Here is a 9,266-nt window from a genome sequence, read left to right on the forward strand (position 1 = left end):
CTGCATCTTGAAGCTCATTGAGAGTGCCAAAAGTGTGGGAAAAAGTAGAATATAAAATGTAGATATATTTCCATTTATTCACACAAGTACATATCTGTTCATTTCACATGGTTGCATCCTTTTCTTCATTTAAATAAAAAAAAAATTTTTTTTTTATGACTGTGGTCAAGCCCGCCTCCCGCGTAAAAGCCGAGTTCAAGCTAAACACTAACGCTAATACACAACCACTCGCGCTTTGCTGACGTAATTGACAAGGGTGTAGGTTTGCATAGGGACGGTAGGGACATAACACTACCAACTTTTCAGGATGTTCAAATTGTCCCCACCAACTTTTACGCAACCTTATTTGTATTATGACTTCAGTTATATAGGTAATTTAAATTGTCTTCCCATGTTGTAAGGATAGAATTAACACTGCCATTTTTGAGTGAATTACTGTACTTTCAATATGTTCAGACTCATATTGACCCCTTTGTGCTAGTCCATTTTTTCCCCCTCAAATGCAAGTTTCATTGGCTGATGACTTGACCCCCCCCCCCCCCCCCACACACACACACACACACACTCGTGTTCACAGCCGGTGTTCTGTCAGTTTTTTTTACCCTAATACTATTTTGCTCCCAAAGCTTTTGCGGTGGTGAATAAGCACTCTTTTACATTCAGTTGGACTCTCAATGTTATCCAGAGGTGCTAAATAAACAAGTGACATCATAAACATACAAGTGCAACATGAATATGACATATATAAATGCTTAAAGAAATGGCAAAGACGTTAAAAGTGAGAGAGCGGCGTGTAGTTCAGTTGTGTGCAGCCACTTGACAGGATGTGTCGGAAGAGAACTTTTCTACATGTCCGTCCATAATCAAACATAAGTGAATATTCCTTTCTTTATCGAAAGTTTGTAGTGTTTACTTTGGAACCGCTGCATTCGCAGCCATTTTTAACATTACGCGGATGCGCAGAACAGTTTAAAAAGAAAGGAAAAAAACTTAAATTCCCTTATTTTCAGTATAAATCTACTAGAAATAAGTGAAATGATATTATAGTGCTTCAAGTAAATTTGACTCAGATTTCTTGAAATAAAGAAAAATACCTAGCTGAAAATACGCGTAGCGGACTTATTTTAAGCAAAAAGTTTGTATATTTTTTTATTTTTTGTAAAAAGTGTTTGTCAGAAATGTTAATTCAATAATAGATATTGTTCAAAACATCATTTGAAAGCATTTTTTTCAAATTTAGGTGAAAAAATGACCAACTTTTAGATGTACGGTCCTAATAAGAACAAATACTGTAGTAATATTTACTTAAAAGTAAGTGGAAGAATCTGGCGCAATAATCTGTGAACCAGCCTTAAACACTCAAAACAAGATGGAGAAAATTATTTGACCAGGTTTAAGAAAAAATATCAGATTAAGACGTTATAAATTTGCAGTGCGGAGGTTAGTATAAATCAATAAAGATTTATTTTGCATTAATAATTTAGCCTATCAATTAATTTGGTTCATATTGGTGAGAAATGTAGCCCTGACTGCCATTCGTCCAATCTGCTTGGTCTTATTAAAGGGCAACTGAAGAGCTTTTCGGATTTCGCTCTTGGGTGTTTTACTCAGTTGAATTGTATTCAATGCATCATTCGCTGTCTCAAAAAGTCACATAAAAAAAAAAAAATAATAATAATAATAATTGACCGCGTAGTTTTTGAGTTATGGCCATAGCAACACCATAGCAACGAGGGACGCGCCGCCCTGCCGACCGCTACCTGATGACGTAACTTCCAGGGTGCCTCGCCACCACTCGGAACACGGAAATATAGCATCACGCTATCCTCGCCATATATAGAGCCTACCCACGTACCACGTGCTCGCTGTATGGTTCCGCCCACTTGTCCGTCATTTTGACTCTGTATTAGCATTGTTTTCAATTGATGGCGGAATTTAAAATGCATTTCATGGAAGACCCGGTGCTTTCTGATGCCGCAAACTCACTGGATCTGTTGCATAAAAGGCGTTATGAGGAAAAGCTTCGTTCTATACAGTTGCCAGATCCATATTTGATGCCCAAATCGATGTTTTTCGACCCACTGTCTTCGCCCTGTCTGCCCGACATCTGCTACGCAGATATTTACAATGATCTTGTCCACACTAAATCAGCCTATTCTCACGAAAATATGAAAAACTTCAAGAGCTTGGAAGCATATAAATACTTCGTTGCTGGTTGGGTGAAGCAGGTCCTCGTTCGGCAGGAATCTATCTTGTGCTTGGAAAGGTGAGTTACGAAATTTTCAATTCAAAATCTTTTGTTATTGCTAACATCCACTGTCAAGTCTAATGTATTTCATGTCGTTTGTCAATGGAGTTAAGGCTTTTAATGTTTATATGGTTTAGCGATAGCACTCTCACGACATACATACGTGTATGTTGTCGGCGATTAGCCTAGCAATGATCTTAATTGTGGTTGTCAGGCCAAAACCCTCTAAATATATATTAATATTAAATATATATTAAATGCATCTTACCGGATATAAAATGACTACTGTGGTGATTTTTTGGTGTCCAGTTTTCACGTCGAATTGCAGCCGTCCATTTCGCTCTCCTCTTTGGATCCCTCGGAATACGGTAAAACTTCAAGTCTCTCCTTCCATCTTCTCTGTTAGTGCAACCAACAGCCACACACGCCTTCACCATTTTGATTATTAATGTTAAGGAGCAGAAAAACACGCCGTAAATAGGAGAAATGTACGTAGCCGTAACAGGTTAACACTATGTTTTGACGGACAAGTGGGCGGAACCATACAGCGAGCACGTGGTACGTGGGTAGGCTCTATTGCATACATTTTCTGGGTTTTACTCGCGAGATTCGTCATGCCATCTCGATGTGTAGCGATGAATTGCTCACAGGAAGACTCGAGACTCTCGGAGTGGTCCCCAAAAACTTCTGCAAAGGTTTGGACCGTTTTTGTGAGCATGCATACAGGTCCCCAATCGGCTCATTGTTTTCATCATTTCAGCGACGACAGCTTTGAAAACCTACAACAATGCAACCTTGGTTTTACAAAGACGCAAGTAGACCCTCTGATTTTAAAGTTTGATGCACTTCTGTTGATAAACGAGGGGGACTCCTACTGCCTGTTTGTTGAAGCGCGACATTTTTTTTTTGTTGCTGTTGCCCTGTCATAAGTACATAGGTTTGCTGACAGGTCTACTCATGTGATTTTATTACTATATCAATAGGTATTATGTACATTCCAATGTCCCCAGCACCAAATAGGTCCTTGGCTCGTTGTTTTTTGGCCTGTCACAGGGTAAATATAAAGCCTATATATAAAACAATTCACCTGCCAGGCCCTAATGTAGCAAATACATCTCAATAAAACAATAACTATTGTACTACAACATCAACATCAAGGTCTGCCTATTTGAAGAGGGAACAATAGCATCAAATAGATGCTGCTTTGACTGGGTCATTATTATTTGATCACCAAGAAATTATTAAATTAAAATAAGGATTCATCCAATATTTTTATGCTGCTGTGATTTTTTTTTTCTCCACCAGGAAGCCAAACATAAAAAACCCTAACCCTCAACACGATGAAAAAAGCGTTGCAAGTCAGTCGCCACCCAATTTCCCAAACTCAAGAGAGAGTGGGTCGAGTCATATGATGACCCAAGTGATGCGGTGTCCAGCGATGACGACTGAAGAAATCCTATGAGGCCTGCCAGATGCTGAATTTCTTCCGTGTGCGACATCAGATGACGATGACTTAGGAGAAATAAATGTAGCAAATTTTGATGACATGAAATCATAAACTAGTCATATATGCAGTACACATTTTTTAGAAGAAAAATCTAGTTACCTTCATATTTTAATGATAATGATTTATCTTTGTATAGAGAACACTTAATGCTACAGAAAAGAGTAAATACATATTTCCCACTGCCATGATCATTTTTCAATGTTGCGCTAGTCCGTTGCTATCCTAACTTTGTATTGCTTACTAACTTAGCATTGCTTACTAAATTTATGTTCTTTGATGTGTGCTATTGTGTGCTTGGTATAACTTAGCTTTCTATGTTGCGTCACAATCTGACACCGAAAGCTGATGCTGATTCAACATAAATCTGGTATCATTAGGGCCCGAGCACTAAGCGTGCGAAGGCCCTATTGTTTTGCAAAAGATTTTTTTTTTTTTTTTCAGGGCAAATGAAAACTGCCAATTTGGAGGCCTGAACATGCACAAAAAGTCACCAAAATTTGCACATACGTGCGAAAAATTGTAAATTTCGATAATTTTGCAACGTTGCAAAAAAATTTAACAAAATGGCTCCGTGGCGCCCCCTTGAAATTTTAAAATTGGCCTATAACATTAGGGTCTGTCAGCGTAGAGCAATGACATTTGGGGAGTCTATACCTTGTCCAAAACTGCTCCAAAAAAGCATTGGCACCCATATTCCAAACCCAACAGGAAATCGGTTATTTTGGATCGAATATGAAATTTTTATCGATTTACAGGGTGCACATTTGAGACCTTTTCGCTGAGGGAGTTAGTTGGATCATCTTCAAAATTGGTGAGACTGTTCAGGAGACATATGAGATCTTAAGTTTTTAAAATGGTGCGTTTTCATTCACGGGTCTGACCTGGGCGTGGTGCCAAAGTCGGCCATTTTTTCAGCAAAATGACAAATTCAGTAAATGACTAATAGTTCCTTGACACAACGTTCAATCTTTTTCATATCTGCCATGTATGTGCGGTATCCAACCCTTAACACGAGTGCATTGCAATATTACCCATTAGGCCTAGCGCCCCCTAGTGAGAACAGGAAATGCCTTTTTTTACGAGGCAGGTTCCTCCTCCAAGGGAAAAAAATCTGTTGACCTCAAACCTGCATCAGGGGAGCCTTAAGACCTGTGTTCAAGTGCCTGATGAAAAATATTGAGGTTTCGTTGAAGCGGAGGGGTCCAAACAGGAAAGTGAAAATGACCGTCAACAATTTGTCTCCCAAAAAACTTTGAACAGTCATAACTCGGCAGATATACAACATATCTGCGCCAAACTTCCCGTGCTTGTTGAGAGTCATACCCTGAAGGGTCTTGTAGGGGTCATTTGCATCAACTCTACATGCCAACTAGTGGCAACAGAAAGGAGTTTTAAAAAAGGCCTTTCCTATTGGGTTTTTTCAACGTAGAGCGATGAAATTTGGGGAGTAAATACCTTATGCCTAACTGCTCCAAAAAGCCTCTTGCACCCATTTTCCAAATCCAAGAGAAAATCGTGTATTTTGGATCGAATGAGAAATTTTTATCCATTTGTAGTATAGTTTACATTTGGAGGCCTGAACATGCACGAAAACTCACCAAATTTTGCACATACATGTTGCTTTGCGTGGATTTCAATAATCTTGCGACGTTACCAAAAAATGTAACAAAATGGCTCAGTGGCGCCCCCTTGAATTTTTCAAAAAGGTGTTTCCTATTAGGTTTTTTTCAACGTAGAGTAATGAAATGCAGGCAGTCGATACGTTGTGCAAAACTGCTCCAAAAAGTCTCTTTAACCCATATTCCAAACCCAACAGGAAATCGGGTATTTTAGATCGAATGTGAAATTTTTATCAATTAACAGGGTGCACATTTGAGACCTTGTCACAGAAGGAGTTAGTTGGATCATCTTCAAAATTGGTGAGACTATTCAGGAGACATAGGAGATCTAAAATTTTCAAAATGGTGCGTTTTCATTCATGGGTCTGACCTAGGCGTGGTGCCAAAGTCGGCCATTTTTTCGGCAAAATGACAAATTCAGTAAATGACTAATAGCTCCTTGACACAACGTTCAATCTTTTTCATATCTGGCATGTATGTGCGGGATCCCACCCTTAACACGAGTGCATTGAAATATTACCAATTAGGCCTAGCACCCCCTAGTGGAAACAGGAAATGCTTTTTTTTACGAAACAGCTCCTCCTCCAAGGAAAAAAAATCTATTCATCTGAAACCTGCATCAGGGGAGCCATAAGACATGTGTTCAGGTGCCTGATGAAAAATACTGAGGTTTGGTTGAAGCAGAAGGTCTAACAGGAGAAGTGAACATGACTGAAGCCATTTTGTCTCACCACAAGTTTTGAACAGTCATAACTTGGAAGATCTACAACATATCTGCGCCAAACATCTCGTGCTTGTTGAGTCATACTCTGAAGGGTCCTGTAGGGGTCATTTGCGTCAACCCTACGGCGCCAACTAGTGGCAATAGAAAGTCACTCGTTTTTCCAGTACATGTCCAGTTCTTTTCAGGTTGGTCATTATAGTTTCAAGACATTTTGAAATACTTATTTTACGGCCCATCTCCACATGTCTCTGTCTGTTGCCGTGACGACCCTTTGTTCGCCATTAAAAGGAATTTTTTTTCAGAGACTCAGGCAGCTTATAGAGCCACAGAATTTGGCACACTAAGTCGAATTGGCCCAGTTAGAAGATTCACTTTGGTTTTGAATAAGGGCTTGGCTGCTCAGCTCAGTAGCGGCTCCTTTTTTGTAGTACTCTCTCAATAGGGGTTTTTATCTCTTAGGTGTGTGAATGTAAAGAGGCGACTTTCGAGCATGTTAGGTTCTAATGAGATGATTAGAGAGGAGGATCTGCTACCACCCTGACCTGCACACTGTTCGAGTTGCGTGACGTCCGAGTTGCGCTAGATTGCGACGGCCCGTTCAGTCCTGCCTGCAGGCCTAGTTTATTATTGTGGCCTATTGAATATTTTTTCAGAATGTAATATAGTTACAATATATTATATACCAATAGAATACATTAAACAGTCAACAAAATGTGTCAATGTTGTTTACAATTTATGGTTTTATTTTTTAAATGTAATTCATGCCCCTGTCAGTGCTTCAGCCTCCTCAAGTTTGGCTCTCACGTCTGGGATCTCCTGACGACACAGGCATAATGTTGGAAGGGTAATTACTTGACGGTTTACAGCAACACCTGGAAAATAAAATCGTTTTGTCATTTATTTTGAAAAATCAATAACATATCATTCATTTAGCCACATTTGGGCTAGCTTTACCATATTTAGATCGGTAGGAGCTGTCCCATCACCTAATATCCAGTTTTAGCTACAGCATGTGGAGAGCATGGAAAAATATACAACAATGTAATCGCATTCTCTCAAATAAAAAAATCACGATGCTGGACTTAGGCTTACCACTTACTCTCCCGTTCGTGAAGTGTCAAGCTATCAATTGGCGTCATGACGACATCTGCTGTGTCAAGTAAATCGCCGTCATCTGACGCCTCAGGTTCAAACATGTGGGGATTAATTGTAGTTCATCTTTCCTGGCAGCCTTTGCCATCGGTAGCGTCACGAAAGAGCGATCCTGAATGATTACCTTTGGTGGAAATATCACTGACATCGTTGTTGCTGCAATGCTAGCTGTGGATAGTCTTCTCTGTTGCGTCGGGGAATCTACGTCACACTTCCGGGTTTGCGAAGGGACCATTAACGGAGTGCAAAAAAACTAAAAAAACACAAATTATCCTTGCAATTACGTGTTGATAATGTCATGGTTGTTTTGACGAACTCGTCCAAAGTTTATATTCCTAAAATTACACCAAAATCCGGAAAAGTCTTCAGTTGCCCTTTAAAGTCCCGTCACAAGCAAAAAGTGTACATGCAGGTTACTCATATCATCATATCATCCCTACCAATATTGAGACCAAACCTACGCTCTTGGTAATTGCTGCATGAATTCCGGTTTGGGAGACTTGACAGTTAAGACCGCCGCCACATTCTGGAAAAATGTGGCCCTGATCGGATTTAAACCACATATGAAAGTGACCTAAATCGGATTTGAAATGGTCCACTTCTATGCAACTTGTCCTGTTCAGACTTCAAGTTAATGTCTCACTCGAGTCAGAAAAACACGAAAAAATCGGATTCTTGCATTAAGTCCTGCAGTCTGAACCTAGGCTTACAGATCACTTCCTGATGATTTTGGGTTACTGAACATAAAGTGACCTGGGGAAGTGACTCCTCAACAGGAAGTGATCTGTAAATGCCCTAAAATGAACATGAAGTGACCTATAAATACCCCCGAAACCCAGAAGACGGTCTGTGAATGCTCTATTTCAGTGCCACTGACGGCGCTAGACGTCCAATCTATCTTTGACCCTCCCTGTTAAAATGGATTGGACATCTAGAGCCGTCAATGTCAGCCAATGAGTTATCACAGACACCATTCGAGTGGAAGATTTTGTCAGCAACCTGTTGGTCCTTTTTTTCCTTCCCCCAAAACAGTTACACCTTTGAAAACGATATATGGCGGAAAACACAGACAAGACTGAAAAAGCAGTTTCTGCTCTTGCACTCCTCTTTAAAAGAAACTGCTGTATTTAAAGCCAAAAGAACTGTCGTGTTTGATAGAAAAATATGTCTATATGCTGCCATAGCAGATTCATGGCGCATTAAGCCCCCAAACTATTTTTAATTTGTCCGTTTTACCCTGGAAACCCCCGTTTACAGACGTCGCGCAACCGCTTTGGTTTCAACCCAGCCATAAAACAAATGTAATTATATTTATTATTCAAAATGTTTGTCATTTTTTGCTTAGAATCATTAATCTGTCTAATATTTCATTAAAAAAAATTTTTTTTTAATTATTCACTTGCATATTTTACTTTTAAACAAATGATGTCACAATGAAAACAATGGTGTCTGTAAAAATATAACAGATACCTACCTCATATCTATCGCTTAATTGTATTTTTTTTTTGTTACTGTTGCATTTTCTCCAATATGTTAGATGATAAATAATCATTCAAATAATCGATCCAAACAAAGAAAAATTGAGAAAAACAAAACGTTTAAAAGGGTAAATATATGAAAAAGATGTCTGCGATTTCTGCATTGCGACCCTAGTTATATTACCATGTTTCACCCATAAAATCCCCCCAAAATCCAGCTGTGGCCATTCACAGCTGTGGTTTGACACTCAGTGATACATGCTACATGGAGTTTTTGGATCGAAACACGGTAAGTATGCAATAATATCTCGTTAAAGTCATGGCGTCTGTAATTCTGCTCTCGCGTGTTCTCACCTCCAAATAGGGTTTCGCTGTCTGAAAAACATTTTTTAAAAAAAGGGGGAAAAAAAAAAAAAAGCCCTCCTGTTAAAAAAGTTTCTTCCCCCAGAAAATTGAGATTTTAAGCTTTCCAATGATGTATCACACATGCATATCGGACAGTTTTGAAATTTGGCCAAATTGGGGGTCTCAGAGCGGA

This window comes from Corythoichthys intestinalis, chromosome 19 (assembly GCF_030265065.1).
Source record: "Corythoichthys intestinalis isolate RoL2023-P3 chromosome 19, ASM3026506v1, whole genome shotgun sequence".
Lineage (NCBI taxonomy): Eukaryota > Metazoa > Chordata > Actinopteri > Syngnathiformes > Syngnathidae > Corythoichthys > Corythoichthys intestinalis.